Here is a 15,923-nt window from a genome sequence, read left to right as displayed (position 1 = left end):
ACAGAGGCGGCAGCCGCCATCCCAATGAGTGATTCTGAGTCAATTCCGGCGCTCTACTGACTCTGAGACTCTGTACTCGAGGTGACTGTAAGTAAATGAATTAGACTGCTTGCCTTACTACTTTAGAATAAACAGGAGGAGACTGGACGCCATATTCTTAAACCTTCGTGTTACTTTAACCTGGATCCCTTTGATATTTTAATTTTCAAATTATTTTTAGATCATTGAGTTTTTGCAGCGATCCAAAAGCATGTCCAAAGCATTGCCTTAAGACCATTTCAGTCTCACAGTTGTCTTGGGAACTTTGAATTGCGATACATTTCGATCCCTGAAAAATTCTCTGGTTTAAACAACCCTGAGAATCTAGATATTCAGACAAGAATTTAAGATATTTAATTCTCAGTACTGTTCAACCAAGAGAAATTTGTAGAGGGATCCTAGTTTATTTTATTATGCTTTAAATTCAAAGATTTTAAAGCAACATTTTGCATATTATTATTATGGTTCTAAAACAAGGGAGCAAAGTTTAATACCCAAAGAGTTCGGACTATACACGTGAAATTAATACAGGAGACAGTGTTACAAACTTAGGAGAGAAACAGCTTGTTTTAATTGTGGGAAATCAGTATAACCAGTATAAATATATTGAGGATACAAATAATTGGTGATACTTCTGTCAAGATCTGAGCTGCCAAGTGAGAATGACGAAACTGTGACTAATGACTTTTGTTGACAAATTTCCAAAACATTTCTGGTCTCAGAATTAATGATATTGGGTCAATAAAGGGAGCATCTCTGGTTAAAGTGGTGCAAGCAAAACAGCTGATAGGCCTTACTATGCTCAATGTCCCATGTCTACCTGTGATCATGTTGAATGGCTTAAAGCATTGACATATAAACGCAGTAATTTTATCCTACACTTTTTCTATATATTTTTTTATTTCGATGTGATTGTGAACTCTGATTCAACACAGAGTCCCTACTTTATAGTCTTTAATATTAGCTTGTCGTCTTTATCTGAGCCAGTTGTTGAGATCCTTGTGCTCTCCCGGTGTTACTGTACAGTACTGTCTCACTGACCGTTGTTTGCGTTTCTGTCTGTGTTTTTATACTCGAGAAACTTGAAGACCACGGAGGAGCGAGATCTACAGGTACTCTGCAAGGAGGTACTCCATCGACGGAAGACGAGGCCGGAGGCTGCCCGTGACTCCTCCAACGCTGGCCATCTTAAATCCAGCACTACTGGCACAGTGGACACAGAGGGTTGTTGTTTCCACTCCTGCACTGGAAAGGACCTGGGGCTGTTGGCGTGGCCTAGAAAAGCAGAGGGCTCCTCCACCTCCACAGACTGTTTTCACCTCAACTTACTGGCGCAAGGTTCAGTTCTTCGACTTCACCTGCTCCCTCACCGAGGACAACTCCTCAGGACTGTGTTTTCGTTGTTGGAGGTTCTACTGTAAAACCCTTAAAAGTATCGGGACCAAAGTGAAGCAGAATTAAGATGACCCTCTAACACGGTCGTCTTAATTCTGCTTCACTCCTGAAGAGGGCCTGGGTGTGTCTGTGTGGCCGGGAAAAGCAGAGGGCTTTTCACCTCTGCTTACCGGCTTAAGGACAACTCCTCCGGGTGGTGTTCTCACTGTTGGAGATTCTGTAAAGCACTTGGTATCGGAGCCCAAAGAGTAACACCACGGTCTCGGGTTTTCAAGGTGCCAGTGTCCTGGACATCACCAGGCAGCTTCCCATGGCACTATTCTCCGCCCTTCGCAGCGAGGTCCTGAAGGAGCCCTGCCTCACGCTTCAGAAATACAGACGTCGTCTTCAGCCCCCTTCCCACCTACCAGTGGAGCGAACTTCCCCTTGGTGTTCGAACGGCAGAGTCGCTCGCTGTCTTCAAACGCAGACTGAAGACCCGCCTCTTCGGAGAATACTTGGGCAAAGAATAGAGTATTATGGGCTGAGATTATCTGTATTATCCTTTATTTCACATGGATCCTCTCTGTGTTCACTTTTCTCTCAGTCTGAGGAGACGTAGCCTGATACAGGTTCCTCCATGTCTAATACCACTCTTAACAGTCCACTCTCTTATAGTACACTTTATCACCCATTTAATTTTTTCCATCTGTGTGAGAAAGGTGCTTCCGCAGTGCTCTCTGTATTCTTTCTGGACATTCTGCTTCAGTAAAAGTGGTGCCCTCTAAAGCAGGAAGCTTGTCAGTTAGCACAGAGGGCAGGTTAGGATTCTGTCCAAACACCAACTGATGTGGACTGTAGCCATGGACCTTTTGCCTGGTGTTCTTTGCCATAAGGGCCCAGTCCAGTGCAGTATTCCAGTCACCACTGTTAGTTGTCTTTTCTTTCACGATGATCTCAGTAAGTGTTTGGTTGTGCCGTTCCAAAAGTCCAGTGCTCCATGGGCTGTATGCAGCTGTTGTCTTTACTTCTATTTCTGTCACCTTATCATTGTTGAATTCTCCTCTATTGTCACTGAACAGTTTCTGAAATGGACCATGAACATTTAATCCGATCATGAACAGCGTTTCACTATTTCAGAGGACTTCTCTGTGGTCAGAATGCTGTCTGCACTAAACCGTGTGAACTGGTCGATGATGAAGATACCACACGCCTAGTTCCAGTTGATGCAGATCTATTGCCCTATACTAAGATGCCAGAGGTAGTCCCACTGCTGGCCTTCTAAGATTGTTTTTCTGCTCAGTTCATTTTTTTCCAGGCTGGTTAATTTCATTGATGCAAAAGTCAACTCTGTACATGCAGTCAAATCCAACTGTCGTTTGTTCACATCAAGCATGCTGGATCTAGTACTAATACTGCATCAGGAAGTTCCATGTTGTATTTATGCATCTGTGAGTACTGCTGTTTAAAATGGATTATACAGTCATAGATGCACTACTGTCTCTCATAATCCGATCAGAACTTGAGGATGCCTTTTATGTTTGGTCTTTTTCCTTTTGCAGAAACAAATGGTAGAGTCTTGCAAGTGCTCATGCCAGTGTCCTCTACCGCCATTTCCATAACCATCTCCCTCGCTCTTCCATGTCTATATAATAGACTTAACCCTTTTGGCTGCGTCTGTTCCTCTAACACAGAGATAAGATTCACCCGAGCCGTCTGAGGTCGGTCGGTCGGTCGGTCATGTCAGTGAACTGAATAGTTGGCAGGTAAGTGATTTACACGATTTACTCAATTTTATAACCATTTATTATTCATTTCTCTGCTTGTAGTAAAAAGTAATAAATCAGAGTCTCTCATAGTATCTTAAACCCTGCAGTATCGAGACTGTCTATCTGTTTTCTGCATAATTTATAATTGTAATGTCAGAAAATTGACTTTAACATCCTTGTTATATAGAGTTTATCATTTTAAGCCTAGTGGCTATTTAAGTCCTTGTTGCAAATGACTACAGTGGTCATTACAGCAGATGTCCAGAATTCTTTAGGTAATTCGATCTCTACTAGCATTCACCTTTCCATATCAAATGGGGTTTTTCTCTGCTGTTTTTGGATGTTGTGATCAAGGTGCTGAGGTCTCACGCCTTCTTACTGATCACTGACTGAAAACCCCTTGCTGTGAAGTCTGTTGTTCTAGATCAGGTTCTGTTTCTACTCTGAGCAGATTTCTCTTGTCTGCAGACTTCACAGTTCAGTTTATCAATCTTACCCTTGATTTTCATGCTCTCTACTGCATAATGTGAAACAGCATGAAATTCTTGGTCACTGTAATTATGATGTGTTTGGTGATGGTTGCAGTGTGTTACAATATTTACTGTGATCATTGACCACATTCAGGTAATAAAGCCTGTTGTACTCTTTAATGGTGAACATTGTACTGTTTTTGTGGCCTTGTCTTCTTGTGATCCTTGTGCTTTCTACTCCCAGTGTTACTGTACAGTATTCTGTCTCACTGACTGTCGTCGGTTGTCAAGCTTGTACGGCAGATCCAGCTGCTGTTGTAGATGCAGTCGAAACTCCACCAATAGAAGACGAGGCTGGAGGCTGCCCATGACTCCTCAAACGCGATAGTCTTAATTCCAGCTCTACTGGTGCAGCAGACATAGAGGCTCATCCTCTCCACTCCCGCACCTGAAGGGTCTGGAAGTGTCAGCGTGGCTGGGAAAAGCAGAGGGCTACTCCACCACCACAGCCATTTTTGCCTCAGCTAACTGCTAAGATCTTCACCTGCTCCGGCACCGAGGACAACTCCTCAGGGCGGTGTTCTCACTGTTGGAGATTCTTCTGTAAAACACTGAAAAGTATCGACCCTAAAGAGTAATGCCACAGTCTTCTGTTTTCCAGGTGCCCGTGTCCTGGATGTCGCCAGGTGGCTTTGGCCGGACACCAGGATCATCGTCTCCTACCCCCTGACCACTGATCCCACTGACCGCAGAGATGAGCTTCACCTAAGCCGCCTGGGGTACATCGTTTTCTCCAGGAACGTCAAGTAGGTGCCAGGACTGACAGGCCCTTCCCAGTCACACTGTCTGGTTAGTGAACTGCATAGTTTGCAGGTAAGTGATTTACTTGATTCCACCCATTTATTCTGTCACTTTTCTGCTTGTATTAAAAAGTAATACATCAGTGTCACTCATAGTATTTCAGACAACTCCTGCAGCATGGAGACTGTCTGTACCCCGCATGGTTTGTAATTGTAACGTTGAAAAATCTGCTTTAAAAATCTTATTAGAATTGATATAAATTCTTCCATCTTTCTGAGTACAAGCAGCTTCGCATTGAGTTGGGCAAAAAAGTATCCAGTCAGCCACTGATTGTGCAAGTTCTACTAGGTCTGTAATTTTAATCATAGGTACATGTCAACTATGAGAGACAAAATGAGAATAATCCAGGAAATCACATTGTGGGATTTTTAAAGAATTTATTTGTAAATTATGATGGAAAATAAGTATTTGGTCACCCACAAACAAGCAGGATTTCTGGCTCTCACAGACCTGTAGCTTCTTTAAGAAGCTCTTCTGTCCTCCACTCGTTGCCTGTATTAATGGCACCTGTTTGACCTCGTTATCTGTATAATAGACACCTGTCCACAGCCTCAAACAGCCAGACTCCAAACCTGCTTAAGCCAGTACATGTCCAGGCCCGTCTGAAATGAACCACATTAGTTTGCTCTCTGTGAAACTAAATTTAGGGCATAGGTCTGTTAATTACATTGATGGTGGTCATAAAATCGGTTCACACAGAGACCCCTGGAGTCTTTTTGCATTTATGGTAAATTTAAAACTCTAAAAATACAGGTAATTTTATGAAAGTTATAAAAGCACATACAAGTGTCCAAATAAACACAAGGGTAAGAGGGTATTTAAAATTCTGCAGTCATTTATATTTAGAGAAATAGATTTCACAGTGAGTGCTAACCAGCCAATTAATCAGAGTACATATTCTCTATTTAAGTCAAGACAGGTTGCCAAGTAGAGTTAAATTTACCACTGCACTTAACTGTAGGTAGGAGGGTTTTTCTCTTTCCCTTTAAGTAATCTAAGCAGTCTTGGCCAGCACCTTTTGAACAAGATTTCAGATAAAGCCCTTGAGGAGTCACCCCGAATATTGCTGTTGTGGCGTGAACGTTGTTGTTCATCATCGGGCTGTATATAGATCATTTATTTAGTCAAAAGACTTCCTGCAGCCAGATTTTCCGGGACTGTTTCACAGTCTGGTTTATTGAACAGCTAGACAAAGATTCTGGTATGGGTAGTTTTGAACAGAGTAACACGTAACGTGCAGCAACAGCCCTGATGTTTGAAGCCCAATAATAGTGAAAATCTGGTAAGGATAAGCAGCTGTAGGGGCCAGTGGTGGCTCAGCGGTTAGAGCTTCGGGCTATTGACAGCGTTGTGAGTTCGATACCTGGGCTCGGCAAACTGCCACTCTTGAGCAAGGCCTTCACCTTCTTTTGTGGGCGCCGCAGCAATGGCTGCCCATCACTCCCTGTGTGCTCACTGTCCACGGTGTGTGTTTCACGGTGTGTTTTTCACTACACAGCTGGGTTACAGGGGGGAAGCCAAATTGATCGAGTTGATTCTTTAAGCATGGAGAAGCAAATCCAACTACCACAGTTTTGGAGGTTCCACAGAGATCCCAATATTCCTCTGGGTCCAGAGTTTTCAGAGACAGGATCAGAAACCGAGAGAGGCGGCCGCCGACATCCCAATGAGTGATTCTGAGTCAATTCAGGCGCTCTACTGACTCAGAGACTCTGTACCCGAGGTGACTAAGTAAATTAATTGGACCGCTTGCCTTGCGGATTTGGAATAAAAAAAAAAATTAAAAAGGGGGCGGGATGCCATATTCCTAGACCTTCAGGTTACTTTCACCTGGATATCTTTTGATATTTTCATTTTCAAATTAGTTTTAGACCATTTACTTTTTGCAGCGATCTGGACTCAAAGGATGAAGATGTCCAAAGCATTGCCTTAAGATCATTTGAGTCTCACAGTTGTCTGAACTGGGAATTTCTCAAGATCCAGATTTGTTTTAAATTGGAATATTCTAAGGTATTGTTTTGAAATATTTTGACTCTCAGGGTTGTTCAAACCCGAGAATTTTGAACGATATGAACGATATTGGGTACGATAGGCCTTACCATGCTCAATGTTCCATGTCCAAGGAAGCAGAAGAAGGGTTATCCAAAATGATAAATTCCCTTTTGGAAAGTGAAGCCATTGTTGCATGTGAATCTTTACTGGTGAATAGCTCTCTGAGAGCGGTAAATGCAGCAGCATATCCTGCTGGTCCAATTGTACCTAATCTGGCAACTATTGCAATATCTGCTGGGAATTCACAGATCAGGTGGCTAGAAACAGCTATGTCAGGAAATGCAGTAGTGCTTCAGATGGTTTCCACAAGAGCACAACAGAAGTGTAAGAAAAATGAGGATGTGTACGATGTGGATATTTCAGACTTGACATTTCAGACTGACACATCACCAAATGATGGAATTGTTTTGCAGCAGTCTGATGATCAGATATTAATATTGTCTGATTCTCACAAGTACTCACTAAAGGAAAGATTTTTGTCTAAAAAAAAAAGAATCAGTTCAGGAGAGTGTCTTATGTACAGGAGAGAAGAGACTATAAGCCCATATGGATCTGCATCGGTTTGTCATAACAAAAGGGACGTTTTTATTGATTAATATTGCAGTTTCACTGGATTTAGAATGAAAGGTCAGTGATCTACCTGTGATCATGTTGAATGACTAAAAGCATTGATATTTAAACGCAGTAATTCTATCCTAAACATTTTCTATATTTATTTTAGTATTTTTTTAGTTTAGTATTTTGGTTCTGCTTTAGAAGCTCGAGACGTGATTCGACACAGTCAAGCGACCGCCCCTACTTTATAGTCTTTAATATCAGCTCTGTCTTCCTCTGAGTCAGTTGTTATGATTCTTGTGTTCTCTGCTCCCTGTGTTACTGTACAGTACTCTCACTGACTGTCGTTTTCGTTTCTGTCTGTTTACTCTGGAGAAACTTGGCGACTGCTGAGGAGCGAGATCTCTAGGTGCTCTGCAAGGAGGTTATCGAGCTTGACTGCTGCTGTTGTAGAGGCAGTCCAAACTCCACTGACGAAAGATGAGGCTTGAGGCTGCTCCTGACCCAGAGGGTTGTTGTCTTCACTCCCGCACCGGAGAGGGCCTGGAGCTGCCAGTGCGGCCTGGAAAAGCTGAGGGCTCCTCCACCACCACAGCCGGTTTTCACCTCCTGCTAACTGGTGTGAGGTCCTGAGCTCTTCACCTGCTCCCTCACCAAGGACAGCTCCTCAGGGTGGTGTTTCCATTGTTGGAGGTTCTACTTTAAAACCCTTAAGTATCAGGACCAAAGAGTAAGGTCTCAATCTTTCTAATATTATGTTTTTCCCTCTCAAGGAGTGCTGGACATCGCCAGGTGGCTTCGGTACCATCATCCTCCACTTTTCTCTGCCTGATGCAGTGAAGCCCTGAAGGAGCACTGCCACACACTGCTGGACACCACTCAAAAAAGAGACAGGACCCCAGGGTAGGCAACTGGATAGTGGGCAGGTAATTAATTTCCATGATTTACTGGATTTTTTTAATAATTCTGTCATTTCTCTGCTTGATTTAAAAAGTAATATATCAGTGTCCCTCATAGTATCTCAGACAGACCCTGCAGTATGGAGACCGTGTCTGGCCCCTCGCATGGTTTGTAACTGTAACGTCAGAAAACTGGTTTAGGGGGAGTCACATGACTCCATTCATGGGCTCTGTTTCAGCTGGCTTAAGCTCTCAATCGAGTTTGATCCTTATTCTATTCACTCTTTTTTGTTACCGGTGCAGTTAAGGATGTTTCTCAGCAGGAAATCTCTGCCTTTTACTCCAAACTCATCACCAGCAAAAAAGGTCATATCTGTCTCCTCCTTGCCTCAATCCAACATGGTGGATCCTCTGCTGCGCTAGAGAAAAGCATCATGGCGTGGCTCTCCGCAATGTGGGAAGAATTCTTTACACACCTATCTACATTTCAGGATGTGTTCAAAGCTAGACTATCTCATGGGCGAGCAAAGGGAGCAGAATAAACTTCTATCAGGACACTAGGATCGTTTGGACGCTCTCGAACGGTTGGTGTTTGATCTGCAGGACCCGGGTTGGCGAAACAGCCTGTGCATTCTCGTTCTCCCGGAGGGCACGGAGAAAGACGACCCTAACAGTTTTATCAAGCTTAATGTTTGGCTACCAGTACCAGTTAAGGGTCTTGTTATACTTAAATTTATTTTTAATCTTTGTGGCTTTGAATGTCTTGAGCTGGAACATTTTAATGATCTAAATGTGCCTCTTGAATCCATCTTGAGTGCATCTTCAATGCTCTCACTGATGGAAGGAGGTTTTGGCTTAAAATCTCACGATACATGGCCCCGTTCATTCTTCTTTTAACACGGATCAGTCGTCCTGTTCCCTTTGAAGAAAAACAGCCCCAAAGCATGATGTTTCCACCCCCATGCTTCACAGTAGGTATGTTGTTCTTGGGATGCAACTCAGCATTCTTCTTCCTCTGAACAAGACAAGTTGAGTTTTTACCAAAAAGTTCTGGATCATCCATATGCTCTCTGGCAATCTTCAGGCGGTCCTGGACATGTACTGGCCTAAGCAGGGGGACACGCCTGGCACTGAGTTACTGATGGTAGTCTTTATTACTTTGGTCCCAGCTCTCTGCAGGTCATTTATCAGGTCCCTCTGTGTAGTGTAGGGATTTCTGTTCATCGTTCTCATGATCATCATGATCAGATCTTGCATAGGGCCCCAGATTGAGGGAGATTATCAATGGTCTTGTATGTCTTCCATTTTCTTATAATTGCTCCACACAGTTGGTTCATTCACACCAACCTGCTTGCCTATTGTAGATTCAGTCTTCCCAGCCTGGTGCAGGTCTACAATTTTCTTCCTGGTGTCCTTCGACAGCTCTTTGGTCTTGGCCATGGTTAAGTTTGGTGTCCTTTATACAGATAAGGAGTTCAAATAGGTGCCATTAATACAGGTAACAGGTGGAGGACAGAAGAGCTTCTTAAAGAAGTTACAGGTCTGTGAGAACCAGAAATCTTGCTTGTTTGTGGGTGACCAAATAATTATGTTCCACCATAGTGGCTGACGATACTTTTTTGTCCGCTGTATATCCCTCAGTGAGTGACTGTCCAATTGAGTGTCTATTTTAATTTGTTCTAGTATACCATTAAAGTTTGAGGACAAACTTGCCTAACTCGCTGCACTCCAGGATCGTAGTGGTAAAAATGAATATTATGCCTAGACTGAATTTCTATAGTTATGATACCTTTGCCCCTGCCTATAAAAAATATTGGGATCCTTTTTTACAAGAAGTTTTGGCCAGATTTATGCCCTATTTATGCCCATGATTTACTAATAATCTTGAGGAAAATTCAAATGGTCTGCTGTTAAAAAAGGACAAAAACCCAACAGCATGTGCTTTCTATCGACCCATTAGTCGACTTAATGTAGATTACACAATTCTAACTAAAGGACTGTCTCCCCAACTAAACTTTTCCATAGGGAGTATCTTACACCTGTCCAGCTGCACAGTATATTCCCTAATACTTCAAACATGTGTTTGTGTAAATGCTTGTGTTTGAAGTTACAGAATTACTGGAAGGAAATTAATTGAATGCCAGTTATTTTTTGTACAGCCAAATAAATATCTCCAGCAGTGAATTTCTTAAAACATGTAAAAGATTGAGTCATCTTCCAGTGAAGGGTCTACAGCATTTATTTGATCTAGCTAAAAAGTGTATTCTTTTATTCTGGTCAAAATCAGATATTCCTTCCAGAAGGATGTGGTTGAAGCAGATTGCCAAATGGTTACATATGGAAAAGCTAACCTATGAGTTGCATCAAAACTCAGAACGCGTCAGCAGAATGGTCTCCTGTACAGTTGTACTTAGAAAAGGCCTGAACTGAAATTCCTTACAGATATTCATTTTTACACATGGACATCCTGTTGTATTTCATCCCATTTGCCTTGTATTTGTATTTGACACTGAGGAAGAGGCGTTATTATACTTATTACACTGAGAGACACAAACATTTCTATATTCTCTATGTGCACAGCTTACATTGTTTCCCCAGACTCTGTTTTTGTATTTTGTAAATAATGTAAAACCTAATAACAAGGTGATTAAAATTTTATTTGATATAGAATTGATAGAAATTCTTCCAGCTTTCAGAGGAAAATTGGTTCACAGGGGCCCCTGGAAGCGAAGACCTTTTGTATTTATGATAAACTTCTGACCACAATGTCACGTTATATAGAGCCTTTATTTATAGATACTGTTGCCAACGCACTCATAAGGGAGTCGGTGTGTTCCCGAGACAATAAATAGACAACTGTGATCATGTTAACCAACAGCATCACAGCTAGCTTACTGTAGTTCAGGATGGAACATCTAAAAAAAGCAACCATTCATCATTGAAAAATCTGCGATATTCAGGGATTGCTGTTGTAGAAGCAGCCCAAACTCCACCGACGGAACATGAGGCTGGAGGCTGCCCGTGACTGACACAGAGGATCATTGTCCATCGACCCTAAAGAGTAATGCCACAGTCTCCGGTTGTTCAAGAGCCACTGTCCTGGACATCTCCAGGTGGTTTTGGCACCATCGTTCTCCACTTTTCTCCGCCTGATGCAGCGTGGCCCTGAAGAAGCCCTGCCGTACGCTTCTGGACACTTCAGAAAAAGCCAGCCCTCAGAATCATCGTCTACGCCCCCCCCCCCCTGCCCACTTACAGACGAGTGAGGGAGCCGTTTCCCCAGCTCTTCGTGCTCCACTTCTGGCTGCGGGACGGGTCTGTCTGCGCTGACTATGTAGAGAACTGGGAGAGCTTTTGGCGGTGTCCGGTCCTCTACCACAGAGATGAGCTTCACCTGAGCCTCCTGGGGTACGTCGTTCTCTCCAGGAACATCAAGAAGGTGCCAGGACTGACTGACCCTTCCCAGTCACACTGTCAGGTTGGTGAACTGCATAGTTTGCAGGTAAGTGATTTACATGATTTACTTGATTCCACCCATTTATTCTGTCACTTTTCTGCTTGTATTAAAAAGTAATAGTCGTAGGTCTGTTTATTACATTGTTGGGGGTCATAAAATCTGTTCACACAGAGACCCCTGGAAGCTGAGTAAATGCTTTTTGCATTTATGATCTTAAATTTCTAAAAATTCAGGTAATTTTATAAAAGTTATAAAAACACATACAAGTGTCCAAAGAAATGCAAAGGGTAAGAGAGTAAATGTAAATGACTGCAGAATTTTAAATAGAGAAATAGATTTCAGACTGGGTGCTAACCAGCCAATTAATCAGTCCATATTGTCAAGACAAGACAGATTGCCAAGTAGTATTAAATTTTCCACTGCACCCGTCCTTGTGGGGGCGTCCTTGATAAAAGCTTTGAGTGGTAATTATTAGCTTTGTTTCTCCTGCCTGTTGAGCATATACACATCTATTTTTAAATGAACTCATTTAGTAGCACTATGATATAGACCTGGAACCTTTCTGAACTTTTATTTAATATTGTGCATGTATTCTGTTTATTTCAGAGTCTTTATTCATCAGCCTGTCCTCAATTCTTCCTCACTAATACATCATTCACCCAGAACGCTATCATATTTCTAATGCCCAGTGCTCCATGCTTCAGCCTCAATGTCATCAGGATCAGTTAGGTCAGTATGTTCTAGTTCAAGTACTGCTTTTGCTCGTGCATCAGGTTCTGTTTCTACTCTGAGCAGATTTCTCTTGTCTGCAGACTTCACAGTTCATTTTATCAATCTTACCCTTGATCTTCATGCTCTCTACTGCATAATGTGAAACATCATAATTACAGTGAACAAGGATTTCATGCTGTTTGAATATTGTAACACACTGCAACCATCACCACTGTGACCATTGACCACATTCAGGTAATAAAGCCTGTTGTACTCTTTACTCTTTTTCTTTTTTAGGGAACTTGGTGCCACTTTTTGTCTTTTTTTATGAGCTTTGTCTTCTTGTTGTGATCCTTGTGCTCTCTGCTCCCTGTGTTGCTGTACAGTACTCTCTCACTGACCGTTGTCTGTGTTTTTACTCCGAGATGACCGTGGAGGAACAAGCTCTCAGGAGGTCATCCAGCTACTACGGCAGATCACGCTGTTGTTGTAGAGGCTGTCCAAACTCCACCGATGGAAGACGAGGCTGCCTGTGACTCCTGGAATGCTGCCTGTGATGCCATGGTTTTATTTTCAGCCCTACCGGTGCAGCGGACACAGGGTAGTCGTCTCCACTCCTGTACCTGAGAGGGCCTGGAAGCATCCAGCGTGGCTGGGAAAAGCGGAGGGCTCCTCCACCACCACAGCCATTTTTCTTCTATGCTAACTGGTTCAAGGACCTCTGCTCTGCTCCGGCACAGAGATCGACTCCTCAGGGCGGTGTTCTCACTGTTGGAGATTTTTCTGTAAAACACCGAATTGACCCTAAACAGTAATGCCACGGTCTCCTGTTTGCCAGGTGACTTTGGCACCATCGTTCTCCACTATTCTCTGCGTTAGAGGACCGGACGCCACGCTGCATCTGGAGGAGATGAGCTTCACCTGAGCCGCCTGGGGTCCATCGTTCTTTCCGGGAACATCAAGAAGGTGCCAGGCCAGGACTGACTGACCCTTCCCAGTCACACTGTCAGGTTAGTGAACTGCATAGTTTGCAGGCAAGTGATTTACATGTTTCCACTCATTTATTCTGTCACTTTTCTGCTTGTATTAAAAAGTAATACATCAGTATAACTCATAGTATATCAGACAATTCCTGCAGTATTGAGACTGTTATGGTTTGTAATTGTAACGTCGGAAAATCTACTTTAAAAAATCTTATTCATATAAATTTTACCATCTTTCCGAGTACAAGCAGTTTCGCATTGAGTTTGGGCTGGTAAATATACAGTGGGGCAAACAAGTATTTACTCAGCCACTGATTGTGCAACTTCTCCTACTTAGAAAGATGAGAGGTCTGTAATTTTCATCATAGGTACACTTCAACTATGAGAGACAAAATGAGGAAAAATAATCCAGGAAATCACATTGTAGAATTTTTTTTTTGTTGGTTAGATACCTGGGCTGGGCAAACTGCCACTACCAGACAAACTACCAGAGTTTTCAGAGGCAGGATCAGAAAGCAACAGAGGCAGCAGCCGTCATCCCAATGAGTGATTCTGAGTCAGTTCCGGCGCTCTACTGACTCTGAGACTCTGTACTCGAGGTGACTGTAAGTAAATGAATTAGACCGCTTGCCTTATGAATTTATAATAAACAGGAGGAGACTGGACACCATGTTCTTAAACCTTCGTGTTAATTTAACCTGGATCCCTTTTGATATTTTAATTTTCAAATTATTTTTAGATCATTGAGTTTTTGCAGCGATCCAAAAGCATGTCCAAAGCATTGCCTTAAGATCATTTCAGTCTCACAGTTGTCTTGGAAACTTTGAATTGCGATACATTTCGATCCCTGAAAAATTCTCTGGTTTAAACATTCCTGAGAATCTAGATATTCAGACAAGAATTTAAGATATTTAATTCTCAGTACTGTTCATCTAAGAGAAATTTGTAAAGGGATCCTAGTTTATTTTATTATGCTTTAAATTCAAAGATTTTAAAGCAACATTTTGGAAATGATTATTATTATTATTATTATTATTATGGTTCTAAAACAAGGGAGCAGAGTTTAATACCCAAAGAGTTCGGACTATACACGTGAAATTAATACAGGAGACAGTGTTACAAACTTAGGAGAGAAACTGCTTGTTTTAATTGTGGGAAATCAGTATAACCAGTATAAATATATTGAGGATACAAATAATTGGTGATACTTCTGTCAAGATCTGAGCTGCCAAGTGAGAATGACGAAACTGAGACTAATGACTTTTGTTGACGAATTTCCAAAACATTTCTGGTCTCAGAATGAATAATATTGGGTCAATAAAGGGAGCATCTCTAGTTAAAGTGGTGCAAGCAAAACAGCTGATAGGCCTTACTATGCTCAATGTCCCATGTCTACCTGTGATCATGTTGAATGGCTAAAAGCATCGACATATAAACGCAGTAATCCTATCCTACACTTTTTCTATATATATTTTTATTTCGATGCGATTCTGTTTTTAAAACTCTGATTCAACACGAACAGAGTCCCTACTTTATAGTCTTTAATATTAGCTTGTCTTCTTTATCTGAGCCAGTTGTTGAGATCCTTGTTCTCTCTGCTCCCTGTGTTACTGTGCAGTTCTCTCTCACTGACCGTCGTTTGCGTTTCTGTCTGTGTTTTTATACTCGAGAAACTTGAAGACCACGGAGGAGCGAGATCTACAGGTACTCTGCAAGGAGGTACTTCATCGACGGAAGACGAGGCCGGAGGCTGCCCGTGACTCCTCCAACGCTGGCCATCTTAAATCCAGCACTACTGGCACGGCGGACACAGAGGGTTGTTGTCTCCACTCCTGCACTGGAAAGGACCTGGGGCTGTTGGCGTGGCCAAGAAAAGCAGAGGGCTCCTCCACCTCCACAGACTGTTCACCTCAACTTACTGGCGCGAGGTTCAGTTCTTCGACTTCACCTGCTCCCTCACCGAGGAAAACTCCTCAGGACTGTGTTTTCGTTGTTGGAGGTTCTACTGTAAAACCCTTAAAAGTATCGGGACCAGAGTAACAACTCAGTCTTTTTTTTTTTTTTTTTTAGGAGTGCTGGACATCACCAGGTGGTTTCGATACCATCATTCTCCACTTTTCTCTGCCCGATGCAGTGAGGCCCTGAAAGAGCTCTGCCACACACTTCTGGACACCACTCGGAAAAAGACAGGACCCCAGAGTAGGCAACTGGATAGTGGGCAGGTTATAAAATCCAGTAAATCATGTAAATTAATTATCCTTTATTCTGTAATTACTCTGCTTGATTGAAAAAGGAATATATTAGTGTCCCTCATAGTATCTCAGACAGACCCTGCAGTATCTGGACCGTGTTCCGTGTCTTTCCTACACATTTCCTATATTTATAGTTTTTTGGTTTCAATGCGATCCTGCTTTAGAAGCTAAACCATCCCTACTTTAGTCTTTAATATCAGCTTTGTCTTCTTTATCTGAGCCAGTTTTTGTGATCCTTGTGCTCTCTGCTCCCTGTGTTACTGTACAGTACTCTCTCACTGACCGTCGTTTGTGTTTCTGAATGTGTTTACCCTCAAGGAACATGGAGCCCATGGAGGAGCAAGCTCTGCAAAGAGGTTGTCAAGCTGGATCAGCAGATCCAGCTGCTTTTGTAGAGGCAGTCTGCCAGTGACCCCTCTAACACGGTCATCTTAATTCTACTTTACTCCTGAAGAGGGCCTGGGTGTCTCGGTCTGGCCGGGAAAAGCAGAGGGCTTTTCA

This window comes from Salminus brasiliensis, chromosome 17 (assembly GCF_030463535.1).
Source record: "Salminus brasiliensis chromosome 17, fSalBra1.hap2, whole genome shotgun sequence".
Lineage (NCBI taxonomy): Eukaryota > Metazoa > Chordata > Actinopteri > Characiformes > Bryconidae > Salminus > Salminus brasiliensis.
Note: the sequence above shows the minus strand (reverse complement) of the source record.